Raw genomic sequence first — 13,220 nt, forward strand, 5'->3', positions numbered from 1 at the left:
TTTATTGCTCACATGATTCACTGGACCAATTAGTAGACTTCTGCTGTTGCGTGATTAGTTGGCATATGTCACTGTGTGGCACACAAGATAGCAAGGGTTATTGTCACACCATGAGAGTCAATATTTGAGAGTGACTTGGTACAGATTAACATGGCAGTTGAGGTGCATGATGCTTGCACTTGTCAGACTTGAGCATGTGATAGAGCCAATAGCACACTAGATGTTGAGAAGTGTGTTTTGTCTGGACACATCAAACATGGTCAAATTTGTCTTATCTGCAACAGACATACAGCAAGTTGGCCTATTTTAGTGTTTTTATTTACACGTGAGCCAAGGAGCAAAGAGCATGTGGCAGTACTTGCAGCAACATCCTCAACATAGATTTTGAGCAATAGGATGTCCAGCTAGAGTCCATGGGGAATATATGTCATGCAACATGTTTGAGGAGAGGAGTGTTCCAGTGAAGAGACAGTGCAACTTCCCATTAGGGAAGTAAGGCCACGTTGACAGTCCACAAATAGCTCAAATCAACAGGTGAGATACATACGGGATACATACGGGACAGTACCAGTTGACAAGTGCACTGCTATGATCATAAGTACAGGTCAAGTGGGATACTGGTCATGTGGCACAGACAATTGTTACTGGGCAAATCTTCTTTGGAAAGTTCTGCAGTCCACATTTTCATCCTCTGATGTGTGTGGTGCCTCCCCCGAGGGGGGTGTTGTCAGTTCCAGAGCCAGTGATGTCACACCCACATCAGGGGCTGAAGATGTCGATCCCCTGTCCCCAGCAGAGCACTAAGAAGAGCCTGATGTCTCACCAGCAAGGCAATTATGTCACGATGTAAGGCACACATTGTTGCTATAGGAGTCATTTTCCACTCCATAGATTCAAGGATGGTGCAGATAGTCTCCAGCTGGTTGGCTACCTCACTGGTGCCACTTCAACAGGGCAGTTGTTCATGACTATTCTTCGTCACACCGACGATGCCAGCCAGGGGCTGATCCAATTCATGGAGCAGAGTGTAGGTTGCTCTTAAAGCCTCTGAGGTGTCCTTACTGGGACAGAGGCACCTACAGTCTCCCTCTAGGGTGTCCACCATGGTCTCCATCCCCGCCCGCAACTCATCTACCAGCTGCCGCTGTACTCCTACCGCACACCACTGGAATTCATGGGCTCCTCGGAGCCCAGGGCTAAGGTTGGGCTGCCAAGCTGGGTTTGTCTGGTGGTAGGCAGATCCTCTGGAGACCCTGCAATGCTGTAGGCTGTTCCTGCAACCATAGATGTTGTATCAATTGAGGCCAGGATTTCCTGGAGGGTGTTTTGGTCCAGAATTGGCAGGCTGTCATCCTCAACAGGTTCCTCATTCAGGACAGACAGCTGGTCAGGATGTGTTGCTTCATCCTCTGCAATGGAAAAGATATATAATAATGGTGATCCATGCTAGATGTGGACATAAGTTATCTGGTTGACATACAGACTTTCTTCTAAATCACTTTCAGTTCAACATTGAAGCATAGGACATATGTGACTCATAGGTATTGAGGCCAAGTTGCACTCTAGTAGCCTTTCAGATTGTAGTATGTGCATTGTTCACACAACTACTGTGTGAAATGGGTGCCTTTTCATATGACCCACATTTCAACAACGTTACACGGCTTGCTGGGACTCCAATGCCTGCACGGCTGATTTGAGGTAATGTTCATATATGCCTGTGTGATTAGCTTACTTCTTCATGTAGGCTATACTGATTGTGCTTTGACGTGTTGACTCCACTACAGTGCACATTGCACAAAGTCCTTAGGGTTCCTACATTCCCTCTGGCCAGTGCTCAGCTCCTGTGACGGGTGATGTGGGTTTGGCCAAATATTGGATTTGATCCTGCAGTCTGTCTTTCCAACAGGACACCACAGCACTCTGCCTTCTTTGTTGTCTTGCAGGCACATTGTGCATTCAAGTGGCCAAGGGATCCATTTTTTACATTCATTTACACTGCTCTACACAGCGAACACCCTTGCTACACTGGAGGACTGTGCTAAGGTATGGTTTCCTATTCATGTATAATCATGTGAATTAATTTCACACACAGTTTGCTCCATAGTTGTGGAGAGTGGGCACTGCCTACCAACTCAGATTGGATGGGACCAATCAAACTAGGTAGGCTGCTAGCACTGACACTCACCCCATTTGATAATTACAGAGGTGGGTATCTGCATAGTATCACACATCGTTGGATCAGGCTCGCTCAAATGTACATGTAAACTCATCCTCTGGCAATCCTCATTTAGGCACAAGGACTCAACTTACTGGCACACAATGATGGGACCCAGATCATACATTGACTCTCATGTGTCTATAACACCAACAATTGGCATATCCAATTAACTGACATTGGTGCCTGTATTTGAGGGCTATGTGTAAAGCCGTACCCCACATGCAAGTAGTGCTAGAATTTATGACGTGTACCTAGCCAGGTTTGCCACATATCTAGGCCCAACAACCTCACCCTCCAACCATCCCTAACTCCTGTCCTTTGTGGAGGTCATCTAGTTCATCCTATACCTTCACATATCCCTGTTTCATGCCCTCCAACGTTGACATATGTTGACATATGTGGCAAGGTGAGATCTTTTTCCATCAGTCTACCTCCTGCCACATGCTACATCTTCACCCAGGTCCACCTCACATGTATAATATTGTACACCATGGGCTCTTGTCTGTCATGCCTTCCCAGCTGCAAAACAAGTGTCACACTGTCAAACACAGCAGTGCATGTGTACTGTTTATGTTGGTTTGCAGTACACTTGCCTTCTCACCTTATTGCTATGCAATGGCTCCCAATCCATTCCAAGTTCTCAGCCACAGCTGCACAGAACTGCACTACCAGGGACCCACCACAGCCATACACCGTCTTTTCATTCAACACATATTGTCCTCTGGTATCTCTCACTTGCATTCACCCCCCACACTCAGTCTGACTTTACACATGAAAAGAGTTCTGATGGTCCCTACATTGGCAGGCTACACCTGTGTGGTCTCACCCCACACGTCAGGACAGCTGCATGAAATGTAGTTTCATGCTAGTGACTATATACATGGCTTAATACATTTTCCAGTATGTTGATACGTCTCCTGCCCCACATCTGTGCACCGTCTGACAAGCCTGTTCCATTGCATAGATTTACAATCCTGGTTTGTGTGCATGGGCCTAAGTAAGACACACTAGTCTCATGGTGCAAGTTGGCCTGCAAGGTCACAGTCAGGTTGGGCAGGGTTGAAATATCCATGCATGATGTGTCATTCCAAATCCATGTTTTTTGATTGGACTATGGGACATGTACTTCTTGTGACGGCTGTTTCCACATTTCACTACAAATCCCAGTATACAAAGGTGAGCCTGGGCTGGTCCTGCACATCACACATGGAAAGAACACACTTGGAGCTGGAATGAGCTCTTCCATTTAGGTGATGCTGAATGGTACATCAGTGAGATTCCTACCCTCACCCTTGCACACAGCACAGTGGAGTGAGGGACATAGCTTGGTGCACTGCACAACATTTCCTTTTTGACCATACTGGGAAGGAAGGTGCCCCTTCCTGCAAAAAAACAATACTGCATGCAATGCAGACACCCTTGCACCATGGTGGAAGGATGCCTGCATTGGCTCTAAGTAGCAAATTGTGTGCTAGCACAAGGGGAAAGGACAGGAATGATTGTAAATCATAAATACGGTGCATTCCTGCCCTTTTACATTGGGTAGGGCAGCGCCGCAAGAAGACTTGCGGCACTGTCCAACGCCAATTCCCCATAAATGAGGCCCACTGTGCGTATTTGAGGTACGATTTCTCCATTCTTATTTTATCATGCCACGCTGTAAACAAAGGAAAGCAGCAGAGGTAATTTGCGGGTGAAATGCTGCCAATAGAGGGCATTGAATTCAGTTTTTCTTAGATCGCATAACAGCACACTTTTAAGAGAATGATATCACTGCTCCTATCCTAAGGATTGCAGATCGCATGAACTGGATAAATTGGAAAATTACCAGTCATGCGTATTTTTATATATTTTTTTTTTGACTTGGAATCAGTTTGCCTTGCCTATTGCAGATAATATCAAGTCTCCTACGGAAGAAAAAATACCAACATCAGTGAATTGTACCTTCAGAGTGAGAAATGGGAAGGGTTAAAATAAATCCGAATGCATAGTTCTGAATCTGCAGCATTTATGCAGCTGTATTTTTGTAGGTCTGCTTTGGACAGGTGGCTTTCGAGAGCCCCTGCTCATTATCCCAATTAGATTCTGTGAAGGGCTGCTCACACCATGGGTTCTGCTGGCAGCTGTGGCTTCTTCCCTATTGCTTTCACATCATTTCCTGTGATGTGAAGGAGTAGGAAAGGGACAAAGTGCCAAGACAAATTGCAGATGCTGTGGCAATTTGCATTATTATTTAAATTTTAAAGAACGTACAGTAACTGAACTCAAGGATAGTTCCTCTGGCTCTTTGAAGCTGAACACTAAATGGTCTAGGAAGCGAAACACGGAATACATACTGAAGTGAATCTAGATAATTAATATCTCTCTACCATTATTCGTCAATCCAGAGCTGCAGGTGTCCTATGTGCCTTTTTCAAGCATATAGCCTTTGATCAGTCAGTTAGCTGTAGCCTGGAGCTTATACAGTATTAAGTACTGCTCGTGTGTATTTTTCTTGGCAGTTTCTTTATGCTTCTCGTAATTTTATCATACAGATTTTTATGATTCATTTGAAGCGCCTTAAAAGTGTTTTCTGGTGCATCAACACACAAGTACTAAACATATATTTATTCTGAAAGTAAAATAGTCATCGTCACTACACTGCCACTACAGGGCAACCGTTTACAAAGGGCTTTATTGCAAGAAGTCGGTATTTCAAGAGAACTTCTAAAAGTATTATATATATCAGATTTGTTTTATATTTCACTGCTTGCTTTGATCTTTAAAGTCTTGCATGTCTTGCTTATTACCGTCACCCTGGTCTCCATTGACCTGTGCATTGTTGACAATGGCTGCAACATTCACTTTCTTGCTGATTAAGGCTGATCACATAGGGTTGTTGCTGATACCAAATGTCACATGACTACCTCTATCTGCGTTGTCATGGTCAACTGTTTTCGGACAACTCCACTGTTCTTCCTTTTGGGCTGAACAATCATCACTTTTTTTGTCCTCATCTGTGACATGCTCTGCTCTTAAATGCACACCTTGTTCCTTATTCGCAATATTCCCTATTTACATCCCCTCACTGATACAGTGAAGTGACTTCTGTTGTCAAGAGGTGTAAGGAGTCCACTGAACCATGATTATTGTTGTATTTCACAGTTCAAACAGTAGCCAGGGTGCTTGTTAGACTTGGCGTCCTTGGTGTGGCGTCCCCAGGCTTTTTGCCTCTACCTCCTGCATTTTGACTGTGTGCTGGGTCTCGTTTTTGCTGGCTTAGATGCTTTAAGCACTTTGCCAATGCTGATCAGTGCTCCCTGTGTAAATTGTGATCATGATTGGTTATCCACGATTGGCATATTTGATTTACTGGTAAGTCCCCAGTAAAGTTCACTGAGTGTGCCCAGGGCCTGTAAACCAAATGCTACTAGAGGGCCTGCAGTACTGATTGTGCCACCCAGACCAGTAGCCTTTCAAATGTGTCTCAGACCTACCACTGCATTTCTGTGCATGCAGTTTTAAACTGTCATGTCACTCTGGCAAGTGCACCCACTTGCCAGGTCCTAACCTTCCCTTTTCATACATGTAAGTCACCCATATGATAGGCTCAAGGTACCTCCATGGGCAGGGTGCAGTGAATGCTAAATGTAGGACATGTAGTGGTGTGCTTTACATGTCCTGATAGTGAAATACTGTGTATTTTGTTTTCACTATTGCACTCTAACATTTTACATGTGTAACTTTCAATTGGAAACAGCTGGAGATTTGGAGTTCAGGCTGTCTCAACTCAGTATTTAATAGCACACCTTTTAGTAAAGGTGATTTTTAAATTGTGTCTTTGAAAATGTCACTTTTAGAAAGTGGAATTTCTCTTCTTTAACCATCCTGTGTACCTCTGCCTGTTTGTGTATTCACATCTGGTTTTGGAGTCACTTGAGCTGGGGAGGTGCATTTACTATAGGCAGTCAGAAGGGGGGTTAATGTGTATCCTGCCTTTCCTGGGTGACTCAGAGCCAGGCTGAATAAACTTTTCTGCATTTACAGTGGTGGGAGGAGTCTTCACTAGCACCCGAATAGCCTGCGTCTGCTCTGCACAAAGTTTTCTCCACCTCCTGTAGTGAAACTGGACCAGGGAGGAAATAACTGTTTTTTACTGAGCTCAGAGACTCTTGAAACAAGGACTACAAAGAGAAAATAGGGTATAAGGAGTAGACCTTCAACCCCAGGACTTTAGATTACTTCTGAACTAAGAGGACTTTGCCAAGAAGAAGAGCTAAAGATCTGCCAGGAGGAGTACTGCCCCTTTGCTGTGTGTTGCCCAGCCATGGCCCCGCTCCGTGCTAATCAACTGCCTGCCAGTCCTTGCTGCTGCCTCACTGCCTCCCCATGCTTGTGGCCCGCCTGGATGTTCTCGAGAGACCCGAGAGACCTTTGTCTAGGTATGGGGGAGCAGGAGCTATGACCGGTGGATTGCCTATATCGATGCCTCATTGGTCCCGACCTGCACACCCCTTCTCCCTTCCAAACACCTCTGTGACTGGTGAATCCTTTTCCAGGTATGGGGGAGTGGGGGCCATGACCTGAGGACTGTCTATATCGATGCCCCAGTGGTCCCGAGCCTGCACGCCTCTTTTACCTTTCACCCGCTTTTGTCTTTGGAACTGCGTCCCCCCCTTTTGCCTTGACTTCTTTGCACTTTAATCCTGCTCCCGGGTTCGCATCTATGGACTGTTTGACTCTTTGAATTTTGCTCAGCCTGCCATTTTGTTGCTGGCCACAGTCGATTCCCAGGACCCTGACCCATCATCTTGTTTTGACCTCTCTCCTTTCCCCCTTGCCTTTGTTCTCCCTCTGACGATCCTCTAAAGTTTTTCTCCCTCTTTCTAGTCTGCCTTAACTCAATCCCCCCTGACTCTTCCCTCGCCCACTCTCTCTCTCTCAGAACACTTCTTTTATCCCCCTCTACCTTCTCTACCTTGACCTTATGTTTATCGTTATGATACCTTTACTTTTAATTTAACGTTTTCTCTTTTTGCCTGACTGCCTTCACTCCCTCACCCCTCAGGTTCCCTTCCCCCCTCCCCCACCTATTCTTTTACTCATAGTCATGTCCCCCTTTCCTTCTCTGCCTCTTATGATTTTCATTTACTTCAAAATTTTTGTCAAAAATGTTTAATTTTATTATTCGTGTAATTCACTGTTGTTCATGTTGTAAAGCGCTCTGATACCTCTGGGTTTAGCCAGCGCTATATAAAACTCAAAACAATAAAATTGAAGTAGAGCTTGCCTCCTGTACTGAAGTCTGAGGGATGCAAAGACTTCACCTGCAACTTGTTACACAGCACCTGGATTCCTCTGCTGTACTGATTGACAAAGGGTGCCAAGTCAAGTTCCTGGGCCCTTGGAATCATGTGGTTAGTGCTGCAACTGAAGAAAACAACATTCACATCGTCAGCGATGCCATCAGTGACACTGCGACCTCCCTGACACCAGCACTTGCACTGATGCCTATCGCCACCCGCTCCAGTATCTTGTCATCGCAGAGCCGATAACTGACATGGGTGACTTCACTAAATCATCGCCACCGCACTGATGAACCAATGCCTCACTGCTGATGCTGACTCACCTCCCCTACTAGCCCAAACTCAACACTTCGCCTCCTCACAGACGCAATGCCTCACCTCCCCTGTGGCAGTAAGGTGTCAGCCTTGCCTTGACCTGTACGCCTTACCTCTGTGACGCTGTGCACCGTCTGTTGCATTTGTTTCCAAGGTACTGTTACTTGGGGTTCCGTATAACTCTGAGACCAACCCGTGCACCTCGGGATTGGCGTCGTACTTTGGATTTATGCTTCTCCCAACGTCATAATAGCCAACGTTGGAGCTACATGTTTCTACAAGCTTTATTTTTGCAATAATCATTCTAAAAGTGATATCTTGATATATGTATGCTAGATTTTTGTCATTTTGGTTTTGTTTGGTTTAGATAACAATACTTTTTTTTTTCTAAACTGGTGCGGTGTCCATTTGTAGTGTGTTCCCTGTGTTACTGTGTTTGTTATGTACAAATACTTGACACATGGCCTCTGTGATAAGCCGGACTGCTCGTGCCAAGCTACCAAGGGGGTGAACAGGGTTTATTTTATAGGTGTAATCTACCTTATCCTGACTAGAATGAATGGTCCCTACTTGGACAAGGTACAAATTTGCCAAACAGAGAAACCTATTTCTAGCAGTGCTCATTTCCTTCTTTTCACTAGGGCCCACAACTCACTGTCTATGCCTGTACTTTGTGTCCATGAAATGACCATCATACTGATGGACAGTGTCTCATCATGCATGTCTTCCCTTCACCAACACATTAAGCCAATACCCATAAAAATTCCGGCAACAAGAGTTAATTGTCATGCGCCATAGCACTCTTTGCACACTCCTATTCTGCCATTTTCTGCATAAAAAATAATTAGGAGCTTTTATTCAGGCTTCGGACATATGAGAATCATCTATGGTAAGAAAATAGAAAATATCGTTGGTACGTTGGTATTAGATCCCAGGTAGGGAGGGCTTCATACAGTAAAAGGCATATCGCAGAAATCCACAAATGCCTATGAAAATCACTGCATTGGGTTGGGAACATAGGGCCTGATTTAGAGGTTATGTTATGTTAAAACAATTTTTATAGCGCTACTAACACCTGAAGGTTTCTTGGCGCTTGTGCTGAAGAGACAGAGAGAAAGTGAGGGACAGAGCTAATTGTGAGCCTCAGTAAACAAAAAAGTTTTAAGGAGGGATCTGAACCTAGGATAGGAGGAAGACAGCCTTAGAGGGAGGGGAAGGGCATTCCAGAAAAAAGGAGCTAAGAAAGAAAACCTAAGTCCGCCATGTTTCTTCCTCTTGAATCTCGGGACTGATAGCAAAGCCAGTTGGGAAGAGCGAAGATTGCGCGGGGGGACATATGGGTGAAGGAGAGAGGAAATGAAAGAGGGGCCACCGCCTGCAAGGGATTTAAAAATTATGCAGCCTAATTTAAACTTGCAGCGTGCAGTGACCGGAAGCCAGTCAAGACTTTTTAAGAGAGGACGAACATGTTGGTGTCTGGGTTGTCGGAAAATGAGACGCGCGGCCTGATTTTGGATCAGCTGGAGTCTCTTGGCTTGGTAGTCAGGAATGCCTATGTAGAGCGCGTTGGCGTAGTCAAGTCTAGAAATGACTAACGCCAACAAGGCCAAGGTAAGGGCTTCGGTAGTGAGGAGGCGGGAAATTTTGAGAATCTTCCTAAGCTGAAAGTGACTGGAGGATACTACCGCGCTGACTTGGGGTTTCATAGAGAGATCGCTGCTTATGATAACCCCCAGACTTTTGGCTGAGTTCACTGGGCAGGGGGGATTACCCAGACTGGACGGCCAGAAAGAAGGTTGCCAGGGGTTAGAAGGCCCCCCGACAAGAACCAGCTCGGTCTTGTCGGGGTTGAGCTTAAGATGGTTTGAGCTCATCCAGTTGCTGATAAAACAAAGAGTGGTTTGAAAAGTGGAAATTGATTCATCCGAGTGGTCGATGGTAAAGACCAGTTGAATATCATCCGCGTAATTAAACGCGGTGACATTCAACCTGCGGAGAGAGCGGATCAAGGGAGCCAAATACAAATTAAAAAGGAGTGGGGACAAGGAGGAGCCCTGCGGGACTCCGCAGGTCAGCCCAACCTGGCCTGCTGAAAATTGGGACAGTCTGACTGCCTGTTGGCGCCCAGACAGAAAAGAGCGGATCCAGTCAAGAGCGGTGCTCTGGATGCCGGCCTCTCCGACACGGTCGACAAGAATGCCATGGTCGACTGTGTCGAAGGCGGCCGACAAATCCAAGAGCACCAGGGCCTGACAGATGTTAGCGTCGGCCCCTCTGCGCAACTCCTCCATCACAGAGAGTATCACAGCCTCTGTGGAGTGCACAGGTCTGAACCCAGCTTGTTGGGAGTCCAAGAAACAGGATTCCTCAATAAAGAAGCTGAGGGTCTGGGTGACGTGCGACTCCAGAACCTTACTGAGGAAAGGGAGGAGAGATATGGGCCAAAAATTGCTCATAATAGAAGGATCTGCCGAGGGTTTTTTTAAGATTGCCACCACCTCTGCCTGCTTAAAGGAGCAGGGGACCTCACCCATGGCGAGAGAGTTGTTCAACAGGGCCAGGGGAGGTTCGGGGCAGGCAGTGAAGGCTTCACGAAGGACAGTGGGAGGGCAGCAGTCACTAGGAGAGCAAGAGGAGACTTTATGTAAGAGGGTAAGGAAGCCTTCCTTCGTGATGGAAGGGATCTGGGTTAAGAGGTTGGAGTCTGATGGGGAACAAAAAGCCACAAAGCCACAAGCTGAGGGAGGACAGATGAGGCTTGAGCGGGAATACTGTTTTTAATCTTGATTATTTTGTGAACAAAAAATTGATCAAGCGAGTCACAAAGTGACTGGGAAGGGGAGGGTGCAATAGTTACCCTTTCAGGATTAGATAGTTCCTCGACTATTGAAAAGATGTCCCTGGATTTGTTTGCCGAGTTCGACATTTTATTAGAAAAATAAAAAGACTTGGCTAAAAATATAGCTGACTTATACTTTTTTTGCAGGGAGGAGAATATCAATTTGGTTTCAGGGGAATAGCCCTGGCGCCAGCGCCGTTCGGCCTGTCGAAGCCCAAGTTTCAAGACTTTAAGATCTTCAGAGAACCACTTTTGGGCATCATGGCGGCGCCTAGCTCTGACCAGTTTTAATGGTGCCACGGAGTCGGAGGCAGAAGTAAGCCAACAGGTCAGATCCTGGGCTTGAGAGTCGATAGATCCAGTACTAAAGGGGACAGATGTAGTAAGAAGGGAAGTAAATTTGCTCAGGTCGGCCCTGTTCCAATTAGCCGCGGGAAAGTTGGTTTCTAGAGCATTGGTAGCAGGCGAGGGCATGGCTAAGGTAAAAGTAATCAAGGAGTGATCTGACCAGAGACAAGGGAGGATAAGGGGAATGGAGATGTCCAGGCAGGAGGTCCAGATCTGGTCCAATATGTGACCCTTAATGTGAGTGGGTGAGAGTATGTGCTGGGTACAGTTCAGGCCCGCCATAAGGTCTGAAAAAGCAAGAGAACATGGGGATTCATGAACATCAGAGGGCCAATAATTAAAGTCGCCTAGGACCAAGATGTTAGTGTTGTTAATGGCGAGTTGGGAGATAAGGTCACCAAACTGGGCTGAAAAACTAGGCATGGGTTGGGGGGGACGGTATACCAGGACGCATATCAAAGACGAGCCTGGTTGCTCCAACCTAAGCACCAAGCAGTCGGTCATAGGAATACTAGTGGTGGCCACTGGGGAAAAACGGAGCGGATGCCTGATGATGGCTGCAACACCACCGCCTGATTTACCCTGAGGGCGGTTTGCTTGAAGTATGTAGTAGCCCGGCGGGATTGCAGCCAGAATGTCGGGAGAGGAGTCTTCAGTGAGCCAGGTCTCGGTGAGAAATAGGATATCAGGTTGCTCGGACTCTAGGAGATGGAAAACATCCAGCTGATGGCTGACCAGGGAGCGGGTGTTAAGGTAAATTGCTGATAGCTTAGATTTACGGGCCCTTACAGATGGTGGGGAGGTAGGCCTGAAAGCCCGGTCAGCCAGTCTGGAGGCGCCCGATAGAGATGTAATCTCGGGAAAAGCCTTTCTAGCCATAAGCAAACCCAATGAGGCAAGCCTGGAGGAGGACTCAGGGAGGGGGAACATGGGATTATGGAGGTGAATGAGGGAAGAGCGAGAATATGCAAGGGGATAAGCATAGTGACGTGCCCCGTGCCCCGGTCGGCCGTGGACGGGCGCAGACGGGCTTACCTCAGGCGCAACTCCGGCGCGCCTTCGTCGCGCCCGCTGCGCTCGTCCACTGCGCTGACACATGAGGCCCGTTTAAGTAGGGGCGGATCTCGGGGGGTGTGGCGATGATGTCCCTCGCCTGAGCAACCCAAGCCAAGATGGCGACCCCGGCCGCCTAAAGCCCGCCGAGACGACCAGCACCCAGCCGGCCGCCGGAGCTCTCCTGAGGTGGAAAGTAGGTGAGTGACCTGTAGGTCTGTGTTAGGTTCCTGGAAGTAGGTCAGGGCAAAAAGAAAGTATCACGAAGTAAAACGCGCCCCTGCTTTAGATTCAGCAGAGCGCTAGTAAAATCACAGTAGGAGTGTCCAGATTACAGTCACAACATCGCTGCTTCTTCAGCAACAGGCGTAGACCCACTGCCACCGGGTTGCCAGCCTGCAATCGCTGGGAGGCGGGGAAGTCTCTCCTAAGTAGGGGCGGATCTCGGGGGGTGTGGCGATGATGTCCCTCGCCTGAGCAACCCAAGCCAAGATGGCGCCCCCGGCCGCCGAAAGCCCGCCGAGACGACCAGCACCCAGCCGGCCGCCGGAGCTCTCCTGAGGTGGAAAGTAGGTGAGTGACCTGTAGGTCTGTGTTAGGTTCCTGGAAGTAGGTCAGGGCAAAAAGAAAGTATCACGAAGTAAAACGGGCCCCTGCTTTAGATTCAGCAGAGCACTAGTAAAATCACAGTAGGAGTGTCCAGATTACAGTCACAACATCGCTGCTTCTTCAGCAACAGGCGTAGACCCACTGCCACCGGGTCGCCAGCCTGCAATCGCTGGGAGGCGGGGAAGTCTCTCCTAAGTAGGGGCGGATCTCGGGGGTGTGGCGATGATGTCCCTCGCCTGAGCAACCCAAGCCAAGATGGCACCCCCGGCCGCCGAAAGCCCGCCGAGACGACCAGCACCCAGCCGGCCGCCGGAGCTCTCCTGAGGTGGAAAGTAGGTGAGTGACCTGTAGGTCTGTGTTAGGTTCCTGGAAGTAGGTTGGGGCAAAAAGAAAGTATCACGAAGTAAAACGCGCCCCTGCTTTAGATTCAGCAGAGCGCTAGTAAAATCACAGTAGGAGTGTCCAGATTACAGTCACACCATCGCTGCTTCTTCAGCAACAGGCGTAGACCCACTGCCACCGGGTCGCCAGCCCGCAATCGGTTGATGATAGA

This window comes from Lissotriton helveticus, chromosome 6 (genome assembly GCF_964261635.1).
Source record: "Lissotriton helveticus chromosome 6, aLisHel1.1, whole genome shotgun sequence".
Lineage (NCBI taxonomy): Eukaryota > Metazoa > Chordata > Amphibia > Caudata > Salamandridae > Lissotriton > Lissotriton helveticus.